This window comes from Cervus canadensis, chromosome X (genome assembly GCF_019320065.1).
Source record: "Cervus canadensis isolate Bull #8, Minnesota chromosome X, ASM1932006v1, whole genome shotgun sequence".
NCBI lineage: Eukaryota > Metazoa > Chordata > Mammalia > Artiodactyla > Cervidae > Cervus > Cervus canadensis.
The window spans coordinates 35,003,879-35,024,465 of NC_057419.1; the positions used below are offsets into that span (position 1 = coordinate 35,003,879).

The window sequence follows — 20,587 nt, forward strand, 5'->3', positions numbered from 1 at the left end:
GGGCTCAACATATGAATTTGGAAGGGGGAACACTTCAGCCCATAACATCTATGGTGTGCATTCTCCTTCACCATAACAAGTAATAAACCTAACTTGTTCAACTTTGGGTGTGTTCCTGGTACTCTCTAGGTGAAGGTCACTGACACAAATTAGAACTGGTAACTAAAAAGTGACTGATTCTAAAAGGAAAACTAGCATATATGGTTAATATAGGTGAAAACAATGTGCTTTCCAACAATGGAAAAATAGCAATCCATTGTGGCCACTGAGATCCAGCCAATAGAGAGGTGGCATTTCACATGTTTAACCTTTTTGTTTGTTTTTGAGGGAATCTTATTTTTCTTCACATTTACCCCAGTGCCTGAAAGACACAAATATATTCTCACAGTGCCTGACAAATGCAAGATAAAGAAGATATTCTTTTTATTCTCAAGATACATATATGTACCTTCTTTGTGACTCAATTTTCTCATCTGTAAAATGGGAATAATAAAATTGTGTTTATTGTGAGGCTTAAATAAAATAATTCATGTAAATTGCTTAGCATAGAATCTGGCACATATTAGGGGCTCAATAATTATCAATTACTTGTAGATGAGCTATTATTTATGGATGAGTTTAACAGATATAAAATGATAGGCAGAAAGGACAAGAGTGTTCCAAGCAGGTGGAATGGCAGAACCCAAGGCATGGAGATGAGGAATTGTAAAAGGACTCCCTGTGCCCAGATTCTTTACTTCTCAGTGAAGAAAGACTCATGGAGAATGCCCCAGACTAGAAAAGGTAACCCAGACCTTGTTGGCAATGGGATATCTAGAACATTTGTCTTTCCTGCTTTGCCAGAAAAGGGAAACAGACCCTCCCAGTCTGTGCTTTTCTCAGGAAGCGTTGTGTGACAGGTCATAGAGGTTCTGCTGAGGGTGATGGTGATAGTTGCATATATAAGGTCTCAAAGTCTGAACCCTGGCAGCAAAATGACGTTGCAGCTGTGGCAGCAAATATATCTGAAATTGGGCCCTGCCAGATAGGAGAAACTGTGCTTTGGTAAAGGCTTGCTAGAACAAGTGCACAGAAAGTAGCTTAGTTTTGTACCTTCTGTTCTAGCACTTAACCTTTCCATCATTTGCCCTGGTTCTTAGTGGTGATGACTCAGGGGCTTAGGCCCCAACCTTACACTCAGGGTTCCAGGAGCGCTGAATGGTCCCTTCTAAGTTGCTCTCGAATCGCTCGCTTTTCCTGTAGGGTTCCCATGTATTCTGATAGTAAATGACCACCTAAGGGATTTCTCTAGGACAAGCAGTCAGGTACATCCCATTTCCTTCCAGGCATATTCATGTTCCCTCCTTCTCTTCTTCTTTATTACAAAAAACAAAAACAAAAACACCCAGCCATCTCCAGTTCTCTGGAAAATGGCCCTCCATCCAGCCCTTCCAACACAACCCACCCTCCTGAGGGCCTAGACTCTGAAGTTAAGGGTAGGTAGAGGTTGAATGGTTATTCGCTTGGTGGGAGAAGCGTCTCCTTTGAACATTGAAATATTCTTCCCCAAACTTCAGAGCGCCCTCTCTGTACACATAACTACCCTAAAAGGCGTGGGAGAGTGATGTCCAGCTGCGTGTCTGCCAGGGAAGAACGCGCCACTGGCGCGGTGGACTGGACTGGCTGCGAGAATGAAAGTGGGGGGCGGGGTGGGGGTGGGGAAGGGGGTGCGCGCCCTTTATGACAGGTGGCCGCGCAGTGCGCGCTCCCGGGCGCCTGAGGGGAGGGAGGGACAGACGGACAAAGTGGGAGGGGGCACATGGGAAGGGACTGTAGAGAGGGTAAAGAGCGCGGGAGGAAAAAGGAGGGCTGTGGTAGGGAAGGGAGGTAGAGGGGGGAACGGGTCCAGCAAGAACAGCCGTGTTGGAGGAAACAATGGCAGGGGCAATAGCGATGGTGGCAGCCGAGGCAATCCCACTCTGGGCACCTTTCTGAATGGGCAGAGGCAGCTCACGGAGAAGAGGAGACCAGGCAGCGCCCGCAGAGGCTCTGAGAAAAGCGGCGAGGGAGGAGAAGGGGGAGGAGGAGGAGGTGGAGAAAGTGAAGGGGGGGGGTGGGAGGAGGAGTGGGGAAGAGGCAGGGGGAGAACCCGGGAAGGAAAACCAGTAGCATCAGCAGCAGCAGCAGCAGCAGCCGCCGCCACAGCAGTGGCAGTAGCGACAGTAGCAGCATTTAGCAATAGCTTTAACAGCGATAGCGGCAGTAGCAGCCGCCCTCCTCTCTCCCTCCTGCGGACGGCCGCAGCCACGGCGCTCAGCGGGCTCCAGCGCCGTGCGCGCAGCCCACTGGTGAGATAGCCCCGGCCGGAGCAGTCGGCGGTGCACTAGAAGAGCGGACCCCAGGAGCAGCCGGCGGCCACTGAGGCGCTGAGTTTTAGGGCCATAACCAGACAGCTCTGAAGCCATCCAGCACCGCCGCGGCGGCGGCGCCTGAGGGAGAGAGGCGCGTCCACCTGGCGGGCCCGGCGCATGGAGCTGAGGCAGAGGCGGCGGCGGCGGCGGCAGCACTAGCAACAGCGGCGGCGGGGACAGCTTGAGCAGCTGCGGCGACCGCAGCAGCCCAGCCCTGACTGCGGCCGCGCTAGCCCCAGCGCCAGCTGCCTGAGTCCGCCGGCGACGCGTGTCTCCGGAGTCGGCCTGGGAGGTGAGTACAAGCGCTGCCATCCAGCCCCCGGCCTTCTCGCCGGCTTCCCGGTTGACGCGGGGTGGCGGCGGCAGGGGGTGGAACGCGTTGGGGGAAGCCGAGCGAGAAGAGGAAGACGGGGAAACAGAAGGGAGGACGTCTGTGTGAGAATGGCGTGCGTGTGTCTGTCTGTATATGAGGGAGTGAGGCCGCGAGGGCGAGAGATCCCGGTTAGCCCCGACAGGCACTGTAATCTAGGAAAGGCCTGTGTGCTTGCGCCGGGGGAGGGGGTGGCGGCGAGGGGGAGGGGAAGCGAGCGGGCCGGAGCCACAGCGCTCAGAGCTGGGCGGCGGGGACCAGCTGAGTGCCGCCTCCTTGCGGGCCGGCGCCGGGGAGATCCTGGCTGGGGAACGGGCACTAACACTGCACTCTCCGGTGTCAGTGGGCAAACCCACGAGGCGGCTGCGAGCAGGAGTCAGGGCCAAAGGTGCGAAGCCCGGTCGCCGACACCTTCCGTGCCCGCTGGGCTGCACTGGCGACCACAGAGCGCCACTGAACACTCACCACCGAACCAGGGCCGTGGGCAGGTCTAAGTTGGGAGCCCTATAGAGCCCCACGCGGCATGTCACCTTTGCGTAATTGGCCCATTGCCCCTTCCCGCTCTCGGTGGCAGTCGAATTGACGCTTTCCTGCGTGGCTTCTGGCGCTTCACTCTGCCGCGCCCGGCAGCACACGGCCGCTCCGCTCTCTCACACCCGGTGGGGCGGGGAGGCCTCGAGCCCACACGGGGAGCCGGGCCAGGCTCTGGGAAAGTGTGGAAAACGCGCCGCTGAGTTGGCGCCGTTCTGCTGAGGAATCCAATGGTTTCAGCATGACTGCTTCTGTCTGATCCATGAGGGACCGAATAACCCACCCAAGGTTTTCTGTCTTTTTTCTAAGTGAAAAAAAAAAAAAATGGCATCCCCGTTTCGACACCAACACATTTGATTTTCTTCGAGCTTCTGTTTGCAGTTTGGAATAAGTGGGTTTGGTATTTTGCTTCTGGGTTTCGGCTCCCAGCATATTGTTGAATTCTGTGCACAGCAATATACTTAGCTCTGTGGCCTTTTCCTAGCGTTCCATTTTCTACACGGTTATCTGCAAAGACATGATTTGTGTGTAGGCCTCCCAGGGCTGTTTTTAAAAAGCATCTAAAACACTTTACCCTGGGATTTGAATATCTCTTCTGTTGTTTTTGATCGTGGAGAAGAGTGTGCTGATAGTTGCTGAGATATTTTGCTTGGTGAGAAAATGTGCTCCAATGGTCTTCTCTGAACTATAGAGACAATTTGGGTTTCAAGGGATGAATCTCTCTTACATCTTTTACACATAGGTTAACATGACCAAACGTTTTACTTACAGCCATGAAATTCTCATGGCTGAGGGGAATTTATACTTATTTAAAATATATTTTTAGAAGGTAACAAAAAAGCCCTATGTAACTGTCATTTTACATATTAACTGGGAAACCGGCTAATCAAATAAAACTGGCTGAGTGTCTGAAACTCTATCCCAGTGAAATATGTGGCTGTGAATATAATTAACCATCTGTCTAGTGAGCAATTTAAATTTGGGCTGGTACATTTTTATTACAGTGTCTAATTTCTGGAAGACTTGTACATTTTACCCAACAGTAACAACACAAACGTATTTGCTTACTAGGTCAGAGATTCACTTGTGTGATGGTGGGATTTCCCTTCCTCACTCCCACACCTCATCTTTACTAGTCCCCACACTTCTTGACCTGGGAGGTCAAAACAAGCCTCTTGCCTTTGCATTTGGCGTATTTATAGTAGAGGAACTCAAACTAGGCATGGCAGATAGTGATTAAACGTTTTTGTTTCTTGGAAATACCTTCTAATATTTTACCTCCCACAGAACCTAGATAAACTGAATGCATTTGAGTTGAAAAAATATAATTCTTTCTGCACGTGTATTCAGATGGAGAAGGGTGATTCAACAAAATTTGTTCTGAAATTTGATTCCATTTACTTTCTCTTATTCTAATTATCCACCTAGCTCTCCCATTGCTGTTCCAACTGCTTTTCCACACCCCACAGACACACACCCTCAACACACACACAATCATACTTTTGTCCTTATAGCCAGTTTTTTAGGTTATTAATATTCAGATCTGTGATTTTAGCAGGATGTTGAGAAACTGCATTTTTTCTGGAAATCAAAAGTGTAAAAGAGCATAACACGAAAAAGCATTATACATATTTTTAAAATGTTCCCTATGATGTGATTTTAACCAGAAATTTATTACAAAGGGAAAAAGAAATAAATTTAGGGTGGAGATGAAATGGCCCTGGAAGATGAGATTTCAGAGACTTCCACCAAATAGCTGTTGTTAACATAATATAGCATAACATTACATAATTAAAATGAACCATAGATTGATTGTGCAATGGGCTAGAGAAAGTCATTTAAAGGAAAATGCTTTTAAAACAAATATTTGGCTAAATAACAGCTCTGATAAATGTGTAACAATTATGTAAGCACATGGTAGAATCTGACATATGTCAAGTCTGTTAAATAAATCAACCTGTTCAGTGAATAAATATTCGATGCATCAATGCTTTTTGAAACACACACACACACAAGCAAACCTATTACACCCTGTTGCCAAAGTCAAACAAGTACAGCACACTGCTGCTTTCTCTCCATTTTATTCAGTCTGACTCTCTTCCCTTTTTCTTCTTTTCACAATTGTATGATTACCTGTAAACTACTCAGTGAACAGAGACAGCTAAAGATGTGGCAGTGTTGCCTGTGTTTAGGAAGTGAGAGAAGAGAGATGAAAAAAGTGGTAAGGGCTGGATTTTAAACATACATGCTCATGACTTTCTGACACAATCACTGGTAGAGATCCCAGTTGCACAGAAGAATTTGCTTAGGAGAGGTACCAGCCTAACCAAAGAACCATTGATTTCAGTTTCTGTGTTCCTAAGTCCAGTTCTAGTGAATACTTTGTTTTTCTCCAAACCCTTAGTAAAGGGATAAAAGGAGATTCTAATTGGCCTTTGATTCTGTTATATTATCTTTAAACTTATTTATCTGGTGACACATATATGGTTTAGGTGTTCCTTCTTGCAGTAAGCAAAAGGAGAGAAGAACCAAAGTAGATGATAGGGAAGAGAAATGATATACTAAGGAATAGGTCATCTGGCTTTCCTACTTTTCCTATCATAGAAACTTCAGAGTTGGACATTTTCTTTTTTTCCCCCATTGCCTCCTCTGAAAAGTTGCCCATCAGCTAGCTCCCTAATTGACAGTTTCTCAACCAGAAAACCTTTTCAAACCCAATGTCATATGGTTAGACACAAAGAACTTGGTTGGGCTCTTCATGCCACTTCTCCAGGGCTGCTTGGAAACAAAACAAAGGGGACTGGACAAAACGGTATCACTCGAGGCTACCTTTAACCTCAGACCTTTTCTCTCTCCCAGAAAATTTCATTTTAGACAGAGGTGAGCTTTCCTCTCTTCTCAAACAACATTGTCCTTGTGCCACAGTAGCACATTATACATTGGGGAATGTGGTCTGGGGTGGGGTCAACCAGGAAAGTGGAGTGTGGGAGGAGGCTGCCTTTTACTGATGGTAAGGCCTTTTCTGGGCCAGCTACAGATGAGGGTGAGGCCAGTCCCTCATGGGACTGCCTACTGTGGTTTGCAGGCCTCTGCTAAGGAATGTGTTCCTTTTGGTCTCATTTTCTATAGATAAGCACTGTGGCTCAATGTCTTTCCCTCTCTTGTTCTCCAGTAGAAAAAGGACTGATGTCTTCAGGATCAGCTACTATGAACATAATTTTAATTTTTCTAAAAGGAACTTCAATAAGTCATTTCTCCATCTTCAGTAGGGTGATTTTGATATAGTTAATTATTTACGATTTTCTCAAACACCCCAAAATCCCACTTAAAATTTATACCTCTCTCCCTCAATAGCCCATCTTAAGTTTTATGTGGCTAGCCTAAGCAAGAGGTTGCTCCTAATGTTTAACCTGGGGAGGTTTAGAGGTTAGAGAACAAAATTATACTGTGGGCATGACTACTGGAGTGGTGTTAAGCCATCCTCCATTGACAACAAGGAATAGAGATTCATTTTGTTGAGGGTAAGTTAAAGCATTTCTTCTATGGAAGACTGTAAGTAGGGTGGCCATATGTTGTGGATTATACCTGGTTGTCCCAGCATACTTATTTTACTCTCAAGTGTCCCATTTTTGATAAAAAGTTTCTATGGTCACCCTAACTGTAGGTCACTTTTAAAGCAAATGTGTTTCTTGATTTGGGGAGGTGGCTTTATTTGTAAAATCTGAATGAGCTTTGAAATGTCATAATCCCTTAACTAGTTCAGTCTGTCTTTTTCCTAGCTAAGAAGTCTTTCTGGAGGATAAGAATACAAGAAATAATTCAAGCTTTGGGCTTGATGGAATTAGATTATTGGGTCTAAAGATATCCCTCCAAAATGCATTTGCGCGTGTACATACACACACCTGCACACACAAACAGGTGTTGTCTGCTCGCTAGAGAGTGGCTGTTCTTTCATGAAAGACTGGTAATAGTTTGTAGGCTTAAAGCATATCAGAAGGCATTCAGGTTTAGAAAGATCATCCTGACCATAGTATGAATAGTTGTAAGACAAAAAAGGGTGGTAGCAACTGAGGTGTGAATTCTTCTTTTCTAAATATTTATTTAGCCCTCCCTGTAGCATGTATCATCTTAGTTCCCTGACCAGGGATTGAATCCAAGGCCCTACAGTGAAATCATGAAATTCCCTGAATTCTTCTTTTAAAAAAAATTTTTTTAAATTGGAGTATAGTTGATTTACAGTGTTGTGTTAGTTTGTTTTTAGAACATGTTTTGAGAAGTTCACAGGTACTTCTGTGTCCAGAATAGTTTGCCAAATATTGGTCTTGCCAAATATACAAATATATGAATTATATATACATATATATATATATAACCTATATTATGTATATTTCTATTTGTTTTTTCTGTAATGGACAAGATGACTTTTTAAACTGCCTTCCAGTCTTAAGTATCTGTGATTGGTTTTCATTGATCTAGGGCCAGAGTCAAAAGAGACTATAGCCCACAGGCCAAATCTGGCTTGCTATGGAAAAAGAAATAATGTAGACAAGAAGAAAATGTGAAGCCATTTAGAGTTGCTTTTGTAAATGTTTCCAAGCTTCCCCTTCATAATTGAGCTTTACTTAGGCCACTGTGAAAATGAGTCCACATTTCCTGAACATATACATGTCAGCTGATATCTAGGGCTTGGGAGACAGTCCAGAACCTGGTGAGGTGGCAGGAGGATGATCCCAAAGGTGAAATCCACATGTGAATTTGAGTTGAAATATCAATAATGATCTTTTCTTTCCTGCCTATTGCAGTAACTTAAATTTTGTGGTGCTAATGAATTCTTCCCATCTTCCTTTCCAATATTTGCCATGTCATTCTAGGCATCCATGTGATTTATTAACCCAGAGACCAGGTCTCTGCAACTTGCTTGAACAGAGACCCTCTGTCTCTTTATTTACTAAGTCACTAGAACGTATTCTAAAGAAGAGTTTTACTAAGTAAGGAAGTAGAAAAAATGGGCCATCACTGTCTAGCTCAGTGGTTCCTAACCTTTTATTAGCATGAACCCTTTTGAAAATTTGATGAATGCCAAGGATACCCTCTTCAGAATTGTGCTAATTTAAAGATATGACACTTTCATGCATTTTCAGGGAGTTCAACCATACATTGTGAGTTAAAAACCTCTACACTAGCCTTTGCCCAGTTGTTACAAGAATTCCTGTTGCATGACTGTCATCGTCAAGGTAACTTGAAAGGGGAGACATGAAGACGACTTTTTCAAAAAAGCCTGTTATTAGTATACTTGTGGTTCACAACTCTCAGCTACCATTATAAGCATTTTTCTGATTAGCCTTCACAGGCATTCTTTTTATTATGAAAAAGAATCACTTATTACTCATTCTGCCATTACTGTTTTCACCAAAGCCAAGTCAGGGCTAGTTCCTCCAAATCTTTGACTTGTTAACTTTCAGATTTTGTTCAACATTCAACCTCTGCAAGTTCATTATTAATATATAAAATACATTACATAAAAGCTCACTCACACCTGCCTCCATTGCTCTCTCTTCAGTTCTCTCTCTATATATATGTATTTCTCTTGGCCAAAGAGAAATTTTGTCTTGACAAAAATAGGAAACTCTTGCTAGCACTGATTGTTAAGTATGTTGATGGAGCCAGAGAGGGAGGTGGTGTCCAGATATCTTCATAAGGACCCTTGGGGCTCATGGGCCTTTTGCAATGTTAGCCATCCTGGAAATCTAACACTATATATTAAAGGCAATGCTCCTTAACCTCTGCAAGCATGCCACATATATGCTATGCAATTGCAATGGTAAGAATACGTGGTATTCCTATCTATGAATAAATGTTTCTTGCCTGTCCCTTTGTTTCTATTCTTAGCAGTTTGGAGTATGGCAGAGTATGAGGACTACTGGAATTCTAAATCTGAAAGGCTCCATTAATGATCATTTCTAATTCGATTCAGCAAACATTTATTGAGCATCTACTACATGCTAAGCACTAGGATACTGAAGAAGAGAAAAGAATGAAACAGATTCTCCTGTCATAAAAAATTAACTTTGTTTATGCTGAGATTTTTTTTTACCAACTTTATTAACCCCATTCTTTTTCTAATGTAATGCATTTTTTCTATGATTTCTACATTCGCCCTGTTAGAAAATAAGTATAAATGCCCTCTTTACTAACACAGGAGAAAATTCTCTGACAAATAGTTAATCTCTAGCTAAACTGAAACAAGATTTCCAGCCTCCATGGCACAAATGCTTCTATTCTTATGTTTGTATTGGCTTAGCATGCCCCACTTAATAAGGAGTAACATGTTTCTTTTCCCTGCAATTCTGAGACAAGATTTCTATTATTGATATCATTGGTGATGTGGAATTGCAGATTGCATTAGCCATAGTGTATAGCCATGGTCAATATATATAATATATACAACTCAAGATTACAATATATATAACTCAAGATTACAGTCCTTAGTTATTGACTTCTGACTAATGAATTGAATGTACTCTGCAAAAAGCCATCTTTGAGTGGGTTAGTTTTTAACTCCTAGTTGGTGATTGTATTAGTTTTCTGTAGCTACTGTAACAAATTACCAAAAGCTCAGTGGTTTAGAACAACATAAATTTATTATCTTACAATTCTAGAGCTCAGGAATCTGAAATAGGTCTCACTGGGCTAAAATTAAGGTATGAGCAGGGCTGTATTCCTTTCTGGAGGCTGTAAGGGAGACTCCATTTCCTTGTCTTTTCCAGCTTCTAGATTTTGCCTACATTTCTTGGTTCATGGCTTCCCTACATTCTCAAAGTCAGCAATAATGGATTGATTCCTTACATTGCTTCACTTCAATCTTGCTTCCATTGTCACGTCTCCTTCTCTGACAGCTCACTCTCCTGCCTCCCTCTTCTACTTTTTTTTTTCTTTTTTTTATTTTTTATTATTATTATTTTTTTTTCCAGTGGGTTTTGTCATACATTGATATGAATCAGCCATGGATTTACATGTATTCCCAATCCCGATCCCCCCTCCCACCTCCCTCTCCACCCGATTCCTCTGGGTCTTCCCAGTGCACCAGGCCGGAGCACTTGTCTCATGCATCCCACCTGGGCTGGTGATCTGTTTCACCATAGATAGTATACATGCTGTTCTTTTGAAATATCCCACCCTCACATTCTCCCACAAAGTTCAAAAGTCTGTTCTGTATTTCTGTGTCTCTTTTTCTGTTTTGCATATAGGGTTATCGTTATCACCTTTCTAAATTCCATATATATGTGTTAGTATGCTGTAATGTTCTTTATCTTTCTGGCTTACTTCACTCTGTATAATGGGCTCCAGCTTCATCCATCTCATTAGAACTGATTCAAATGAATTCTTTTTAATGGCTGAGTAAAATTCCATGGTGTATATATACCACAGCTTCCTTATCCATTCATCTGCTGATGGGGCATCTAGGTTGCTTCCATGTCCTGGCTATTATAAACAGTGCTGCGATGAACATTGGGGTGCACGTGTCTCTTTCAGATCTGGTTTCCTCAGTGTGTATGCCCAGAAGTGGGATTGCTGGGTCATATGGCAGTTCTATTTCCAGTTTTTTAAGAAATCTCCACACTGTTTTCCATAGCGGCTGTACCCTCTTCTACTTTTAAAGACCTTGGTAATTACACTAAGTCTACTTGGATGAATGCTGCTGCTGCTGCTGCTAAGTCGCTTCAGTTGTGTCCAACTCTGTGCGACCCCATAGATGGCAGCCCACCAGGCTTCCCCGTCCCTGGGATTCTCCAGGCAAGAATACTGGAGTGGGTTGCCATTTCCTTCTCCAATGCATGAAAGTGAAAAGTGAAAGTGATGTCGCTCAGTCATGTCCGACTCCTAGCGACCCCCGGGACTGCAGCCTACCAGGCTCCTCCATCCATGGGATTTTCCAGGCAAGAGTACTGGAGTGGGGTGCCATTGCCTTCTCCGACTTGGATGAATAGTACAGGATTATTTCCCCATCTCAAGGTTAGTTGATTTGCAAACTTAATTCCATCTGCAACCTTAATTCCCCTGTGCCATATAACCTGACATATTCACAGGTTATAGTAGTGACAGTGACTTGATTGTTTTTCTTTCCATTTTGAAATAATAGATTCACAGGAAGTTTCAAGGACAGAGAGGTCCTATATACCTTTCACCTAGTTCTGCCAATAGTTAAATCTTACCTAACTATAGTATAAGACCAAAACCTTGAACTTGATGTTAGAACAGCAGGTTTGTTTAGTTCTATGTCATTTAATCACATGTGTAGATTTGTGTACCAGTAACACAATCAAGATAAAGTACTATTCTGTCACCAAAAAAGATCTGTCTTGTGCTACCTATTTTTTTTTTTTTTTAACAGTCACATTCACCCCATCACACCCTCTATCTCCAAACCCTGGCAGTCACTAATATTTTTTAAAAAATGAATCTATAGTTTTGTCATTTCAAAAATTATCGATAGAGTCATGGAGTATGTGACCTTTTCAGGTTCACTTTTTTCACTCAGTATAATGCCCTTGAGATCTAATTTGTCTTGCATATAAATGGTACATTTCTTTATACTGTTGAGTAGTATTCCATGGTATGTATATATTGCTGTTTGTTTAACCATTTACCTGGTAGGCACATTTTGGTTGTGTCCAGTTTTTGGCTATTTCAAAGAAAGCTGTACAGGTTGCATGTGTGTGTACGCAGTCACTCAGTTGTGTCCAACTCTTTGTGACCCCATAGACTACAGCCCACCAGTCTCTCTGTCCATGGGATTCTTCATGCATAAATACTGGTAAATACTGGAATGGGTTGCCATTTCCTTCTCCAAGGGATCTTCCTGACCCAGGGATCAAATCTGGGTCTCCCTTGTTTCCTGCATCGGCAGGTGGATTCTTTACCACTGAGCTACCTTGAAACCTGTTTGTTTAACCATTTACCTGAGGAACATTTTGGTTGTGTCCAGTTTTTGGCTATTACAAAGAAAGCTGTACAGGTTAGTGTAAAGTTTTTTGTATGAACATGTTTTCATTTCTCTGGGGAAAATGCCCAAGTGTGTGATTACTAGGTCATATGGTAAGTGTATGTTTAGTTTTTTAAGAAACTTCAAAACTGTTTTCCAGAATTCCTGTACATAACTTATCACGGTCTGCTAGTATCAACATTTTACCTGCTTAAATAAACCTTACCTCTCTTTAAGTCCTTGTATCCTCCCTCATTGATAATATTATAGTCCTAGATATTTCCTATATATATATTTAGAACTACACTAAACAGTATTGTGATTTTTGCTTCAACTGTCAAACATAATTGTGAGAACTCAACAGGAGATGCAAAGTCAATTGTATTTACTTCTTACTTTTACTCTTTCTGTTGTCCTATCTTCCTTCTTGAGGTTTCAAGATTCCTTCTTTTATATTTTTCTTTCTGTTTAGAGACATTCCTTTAGTCATTCTTTTAGTGCAGGTTTGTTAGCAACACATTCTCTTGGTTTTCCTTCATCTTAGATTTCTTGATTTCCCCTGTGTTCCTGAAGGATATTTCCCCTGCATATACTCTTAGCTTCCTGAATCTGTAGGTTTATGTCTTTTGCCAAGTTTGGGAAGTTTTCAGCCATTATTTCTTTGAACACTTTTTTCTGTCCTGCCTTCTTTATCCTATAGTTCCAGGCCTCCTCTAATGACAGGAAAGTTAGATATTTCTTTATAGCCTCACAGAGACCCTGTTCATTATTTTTCAATTTGAGTTTCTTTATTGTTCAGATTACATAATTTATATCATTTGGTCTTCAAGTTAGCTAATTCTTTCCTTAGTCCTCTTCATTATATTTTAGAGCCCATATATTGATATTTTTTAGAATTTTAGTTATTATATTTTTAATTTCTAAAAATTCTAATTGGTCCTTAAACATGTATCTTATATCTCTTTGCTGAGACTTTGTATTTTTCATTTGTTTTAAGAGCATTTGTAATTTATTACCAAAGCATTTTTATCATGGCTGTTTTAAAATCATTGCTAGTTAATTCTAATACCTCTTTCATCTTAGCTCTGACATCTATTTATTTCCTGTTTTCATTCACCTTGAAATATTTCTGGTTCTTGGTATGACGAGTGATTTTTAATAGAAACCTGGACATTTTTGTATTACATTATGAGACTCAGGATCTTATTCAAACCTTCTGTTTTACCTAGCTCTTTTCTACATTGCTTCAGCAGGGGAAGGGAGTGTGATGACTTTGTTACTGCCAGGTGGAAGTGGAAGTTCAGGTTCCCCCCTCAGCCTCTATTGACACTTGGAGGCAGGGCTTCTCATTACTTCTGGCGAGGGGTTGGAATTCAGTCACATTTCAAGTGCTTAATAAGCATATGTGATTAGTGGCTACCAACCATAATGAACAATACCTACGTAGATGGCTGTCATAGGAAGACCAGAGGTGAGGAAGGAAGATTGGTCCTATAAAAATTGAGGTTTGGTGTGAGATACTATGGAATAAGTAAAATACAAGGATCTAGTTATTGGATTTGAGGTCTGTGGCTGGGGTTTGTTTCCAAAGCATGTGGTACTATGAATACTACAAAGGTATGTGTACAAGGAACTCAGCTGGACATTATCAACATAGTAGAGTTGATAGATGGGGAAACAGTGGCTGACTTTATTTCTTGGGACTCCAAAATCCCTGCAGATGGTGACTGCAGCCATGAAATTAAAAGACGCTTACTCCTTGGAAGGAAAGTTATGACCAACCTAGATAGCATATTAAAAAGCAGAGACATTACTTTGCCAACAAAGGTCCATCTAGTCAAGGCTATGGTTTTTCCAGTAGTCATGTATGGATGTGAGAGTTGGACTATAAAGAAAGCTAAGCGCAGAAGAATCGATGCTTTTGAACTGTGGTGTTGGAGAAGACTCTTGAGAGTCCCTTGGACTGCAAGGAGATCCAACCAGTCCATCCTAAAGGAGATCAGTCCTGGGTGTTCATTGCAAGGACTGATGCTGAAGCTGAAACTCCAATACTTTGGTTACCTCATGCGAAGAACTGACTCATTTGAAAAGACCCTGATGCTGGGAAGGATTGAGGGCAGGAGAAGAAGGGGACAACAGAGGATGAGATGGTTGGATGGCATCACCGACTCAATGGACATGAGTTTGGGTAAACTCTGGGAGTTGGTGCTGGACAGGGATGCCTGGCGTGCTGTGGTTCATGGGGTCACAAAGAGTTGGACACGACTGAGCGACTGAACTGAACTGAGAGCTGATAGAAACTATACCAAGTATTAAATATGTTTCTTCCTCTCAATCTTTGTAAGAGAGGTGGAGTAACATGTTGCAGATTCCTGTCACACTTCATTTTGTTAAAGGGAAATTCTCTCCTATTGGGGAGAAGTTTGTTTATTCATAACAACAAACTCACCTCTATGACTGAAGTAACAGTTGATTGAGGAAACATTAACAGAAAAGAGTAGGTCATGAAGAGGGCAGTCTATTGATTTGTAGAATCTAGGGTTTATTTGGCATCTTGGTGGCCCCCTGTTATGTCATTTATCTCCAGCATGCTTAGCCAGTTTGCGTGGTGGCAGCATTTGTGAAAGAGCTCTGTCCTTTACAGAGCTGTGTTGACTTGTTGGCACTTCTTTGACCAAGGCCCAGAGAGTCAGTAGACCCTGTTACACAGCTTCTTTGTACACTGGCATAACTGTTGCCTTCTCAAATCTCTCTTTGCTTAGATTTGTAGGAGTTTCCTTAAAGTAGAGTCAGTATTCTCAATTTCCTCTTGGGGTAGTTCAGTAACATTTTCCCTTCTTGGATCTCTATATTTGTGAGTACATCTTCAGGTGTTTGCGTAGGGCTGCCTATGTACTTTACATCTCAGTAAGAGAAGAGGTTTACTCATTTTCTATTTAATGTATGTCATATGTATAGTCTATAAGTCACATTGCATTTTCCCATAACAAATCCTATATGTGTAAAGCTGTGGCCTTGGTATGTTAAGATGTTTCATAAATGACATAGTCAAATTCATTTGGCTAAATAAGTGAAAGAAAAGGGAATTATGCAGTGCTACCATGAGTTTTTTCAGATTTATGTGGCTTGACTTAAAGCTAAACAAAAAGACAGTCATCTGAGGAAGAAACAGTTTGAAAATTACACTGTGAAGACAGAGAGGTAGGCATACTTGATAACACAAGATCAAGTGTAGGTTGTAAATCCAAGCCCTTGGCTCACCTAGATCCTTCCATATGTGCATTTGTGGGGAAGAGGTAAGTATTCCTGGTCTGTTACTCAGACATATGGAAATAATACAGTAGGAGCAACCAGAATCCAAATTTGTCACTTTGTCTCTCAAGGAGGCTGCAAATACACCAGTTAATTTTGAAGACAGTGGTCACTGGTTAAGCAGAGGGGCCAGGATCAGAATATTGCTATATAGATCTGGGAAGAGAACCTAGATTTAGCCTTCCTTGTCATTTATCTCACCCTTTCCTATAAGCCACTGTTTTTTTTTTTTTTTCTCTATTTCAATAGTGCTTTGGTTGCTACATGTACATATATTTAGCACTTGAATAAATGGAAAAAACCCATTTGTTTATTGACCAGATAAGGTGGTAATGTCATGATATTGCTGACCCTGAAAACTCATGATTCATAAGGCACAAGTCACTTTTAGCCAACTACTGAAAGATGCTGAAAAGCAGGTAGGTGGACTAATCTCTCCTTTTTGATTCTCACCTCTGACATTTGACTGTCAGATATGACTTTTATATCTTCCAGTACTGAGCACCATTGGTTAATTGAGGCCTAAAGTGGATGCAGCTAATGCCAGGAATGGGGTTCTTTTATTTTCTGAAAAATAAGCTTATTAGACTTAAGAATACAGAATTCTGAGTCACACAGCCAGGCCACATACTAGAGAGGAACACCCTCAAGTTACTCTTTTAGATGAAGAGCCATTTTGGCATAGTATGCACTGTAAAAGTGTGATCCTACGTATGCTTTTTATTTTGCCCTCTGTCCTTTTAGTTTTCTTCAGCCTTTCTCTGATTTGCATGGCTCTGTTCTCACTCCCAAGATCCCTCTAGCAGTCCCTTTATAATGAGCTTCTCCCTTCTTCATGTGTCCTTCTTATGGCACGGAAATGCTGGATGTCACACGATGTAAGTCAGTATTGGCTACAGTGAGTTCAGAGGAGGACTCTGGGGCTACCAGTTGTTTCCAGACTGTCAGATAGAAGGAATGCTCAAGCAGCTGGGATAGTTTGAGGTGGGAGAAGCAGCAGTGGATAATAGGGCAGAGAGCTGTTGTTTGCACTTGTTGCTGAGATGGCCAGCTGAGAGAGACAGCCATGTGTTCAGTGGTCCTGAGAAAGTTAAAACTAAGATTGGTGTGTCTTCATTCAGGAGACAGTTATGTTAAGGGAACAAAGGCACTAAGGCTGCCAAAAATAACACCTTAGAATTCTATAGCCCTTCTCTTCTAGAGGATTAAAAGGGCTCCTATGTTTTATTTCATGTGATCTCACAAACAACCTCATGGAGTTAAGAAAGGTAAATATTGAAGACCACACAGGACAAGTTGCTTCCCTTTCCTGGGCCTGAGTTTTCAAACCATGAAATGAGGGCTTGGTCTAGATCTAATCTATAAGGTCTTTTCCCACAGCAACAATTTCCATGATGGTAACATTTTCCAGATGGGGGAATTGAGTCTCTGGTACTTTAAAGTGAATTTCACAAAGCCATACTGTAAATCAGGGACAAAGTGATTACTATAGACCAAGCCCTGATCCCTTCCCTTAGATTGCTCTGTCAGTGGTCTCTGAATTGTGAGGTAAGAGGGACTATCACTTCTGAACACATGAAGCCTGTGTTCATCCATTTCATTTAACTCTTCCTCGCCTTCACAGCCTACCCTCTTCACCTATCAGCAGGGCCTTCAACCTTCCACTTGATGTTGCCCATGATCCATATCTCCTTTGACTATAGCTGCTTTCCTGGCATATTGTGTGGCTGGATGCAAGGTCACTGCTACCCTTAGAGAGTTACGTCTGGAACCAGCACTTCAGTTACATCAACTAAGAGCTATGGCTCCTACGTGTGGCAGAAGGTCAGGGTAGGAAGAGCCATTCAAAAATATCATACTGTGAGGTGCCCACAGAAAGCAAGGAGGCCTAGGGGAAAAGAGCTGACAAAGGGGCCATGGGAGAAATCAAGAGACAGTGAATTGATAAAGCAAATGGATCAAATTGTCAACCAGTATGCAGCAAAGAACCAAGATGACTGAAATTTCTTGAGTTGTAGGATAAAATGGCATTTCTGACTATGAGGGGGATTTAGCTTGGGAAGGACAATAGAGGAAAAAGGAAAAGCTTTTATCTTCAGCAGGTTCAACTTTTACAGTAAGACATTTAGTTTAAAAAATATTGTGAGCTGAGTACTGTGAGGGAATAAATTTAGAAAGTCATATTCCCCATATGATTTCTGGAAATCAGTAGGAGTTTGGCTCAAGAAAGGATGGCAGAAGGTGATTTGTGGTGTTGTAGCAGCCGCCTTGGAAGGCAAGATGGAAAATTTGTCCCTGAAAGGCTAGGTAATTGGAGGAGACTCACTGGAAGTTTCTGTCTGCAGAAAATCAATGAGACAGAGTGGGGTTTTAAATATGTATGGTAAAGGATGGGGGATGGAACACCCAAAAGCCCCCATCTTGCAATAGGTCCATTCGTTAAATCTTTGGCTTATGGAGTTTGTTGGTTACTTTTGGGCCAAAAGTTCTTGAGGCTCCCAGGGCTTCTCTGTATCTCATTCTGTGACCCCTTCTTTCATTTTTCTTTGTCCCACTACTTTTTTCTCTTTTCCATTTCCCTAGTTTTGAGATTAAATTCATTTACCATGTATCAAAATAATCCATGAACATTTAACAGATTTTGAAAAATACAGAAAAGAAATAATCAACCTTTTGCTTTTAAAAATGGCATGTTTTATTGTGATTAGAAAAATACTGAAAAGCATTGAGAATCAATAATATATCAAACACACCTGGATCTTGACTCAGAGTTGACAAACTTAATATTTTTTTGATTGTGGTAAGAACACTTAACATGTCTACCCACTTAACAAATCTTTAAGTGTACAGTATTGTTAACTCTAAGCACTATGTTGTACAGCTGATCTCCAGACCTTATTCATGTTGCACAACAACTGTTAGCATTTTCAACGTAAAGTTTGCTTTAGATCTTTTCCCAGTGGGAGAAATAACACCTTATAGACAAGTCAAATTCAATCCCTTATTCCTCTCCATTCATTCCCAGAGGCAAAGATTAATTTGGTATGTATTCTTCCGTATAATTTATATATCCATATGGACTTCCCTGGTAGCTCAGATGATAAAGAATCTGCCTGCAGTGCAAGAGACCCAGGTTCGATCCCTGAGTTGGGAAAATCATCTGGGAGAAGGGAATGGCTACCTACTCCAGTATTCTTGCCTGGAGAATTCCATGGACAAGGGAGCCTGGTGGGCTACAGTTCATGGGGTGACAAGGAGTCAGACATGACTGAGGGACTAAAAAGAGAGTGAGAAGCAATATATAGAATTGTCCTGTGTGTCTTTCTTAATTTACATAAATAACAATATCCTAATGAATGTGTTATTTTGCAGCTAGCTTTCTTTTCCTTCATTCAACATCTTGTTTAGGGATGTATTCCATTTTCTTTTTTACATTTCTTTTTCTTATTCTAGCTGTATTGTAGAGTCAATTACATGTACCTTATTTTTTCATGATATTTTTCATTATAAAGTAATACCTAATTACATTACAGGAAAATTGGAGAATCCAACTAATTGATAGCTTTTAGGACCAGAGAACAATTTGCAAAGGCTTTAGGCAGCTCAGCCAGCTCAGTGATTTTGGCTATAAAACATTGAAGAGCAAAATTGGAAGGGTCTCTAGGCATACTGCCTTGTCAGTCTCCTACCTCATTTTTTGAAGGAGTAATAGAAGCCCAGAGAAGGAAAATTACTTAACAAGGCCATATGTCCATCTAATTTATTTGAGACCCCTGACTCCATATCCTGTACATGAAACCTTTCCATGGTGAAAAAAGAGAAAAGGGAAACCTAAAACTGAAATCATTTGTTATAAAAATTCCATTTTAATAAAGTATGGGAAATATGGAAGAGTTTAAAAATGAAGAAATCAAGGACTGCCCACTTTAATATTTTTATCTTCTGAACTTTTTTCCTGTATGTTTTTAATGTTTCTGTGGTTGTACCTTGCTTTTTTCCCCACTTAACATTATAATGTCATAATGCACAATTTTCAAAAGACAGGTTTGTATATTGAAATCTTGCCAATGAATAATTTTTAAGGCACACTTTTGCTATATAACCATTAAAATATTGATATCTTAGGCTGGGACTTATGCAGAGAAGAAACAAGGACCATGCTATATTCCCCAGCAAGATGGTTCCTGTCCTTTGACTAGATCTTGTTCTTCTACACAACAACAACAACAAAGTCTAGATTGACATTTTCAGGGCTCCTGCTCCTGAATTATTCATATATAACAGTTAGATTGTGGTCAGAAATTTGGAGTGTGACCAAGAGATTCCCTGACACACCCCTCCACCTCCAAGGGTAGCAGTGCCCCTCAGGCCCACGAGGAGTGAATTCTCAGGCTTCCAGGCTCAGAGAAGCCACCCCAAGGAAGAGACAGTGATTGTTTTCCCTGTTCTATGAGGGTGAGGTCAGGTGTTCAATTTTTCCAAGCTGCAACCCAGACAGGACAATAGTGTTTAAAACTTCCTCAGCAATTATGTGAGAGGGGGCTCCATCCCTGACTAAGCCACATCACTTCTACGCACATGCACATACATGATTAGAGTTGTTGAGTACAATTTTGGTTGCACTCATTGTTGTACATGCCAAACTACATTCAACTATCAAGACCTGCAGGAAGAGAGGTGATGGTTTGTCACTCTAGACAGTTCAGTGTGTTTGAAACAATGAAGAACCGAAAGATTAAGCTACTCACTCAAGGTTACACAGCAAAAAAAAAAAAAGCAGAATGCTGAGATTACAAAATAAAATAAAGTTAAATGGAAGCACAGTTATTCCTGGTCGTCTTGGGTCTTAGAAAGTCAGACCTTAGCTCATTGAAGCTCACCATGCTTCTGCTTTAATCAGTTTAGTTCATTGCTAACTTGCCCTTGCTGCCTGTGATTTTCTTTAGGTGGGCCAAATGTCAATTCACAGTAGTTGTTCAGAAGCACTTGACAGGTTCAATT

At 41.5% G+C, this 20,587-nt stretch overlaps 1 protein-coding gene across 2 annotated transcripts in view; it reads left to right on the plus strand.

Moving 5' to 3' along the window:
* The first annotated feature begins 2,143 nt into the window (after window positions 1-2,143).
* Window positions 2,144-20,587, plus strand: part of NEXMIF (neurite extension and migration factor) — a 180,217-nt gene continuing 161,773 nt past the window's right edge. Inside the window, exon 1 of one of the 2 annotated variants that reach the window (XM_043459000.1) lies at window positions 2,144-2,682. The gene's annotated coding sequence lies outside the window, so the exon portion shown is untranslated. The remainder of the gene's footprint in view (window positions 2,683-20,587) is intronic. The other variant, XM_043459001.1, reaches the window with a different exon arrangement.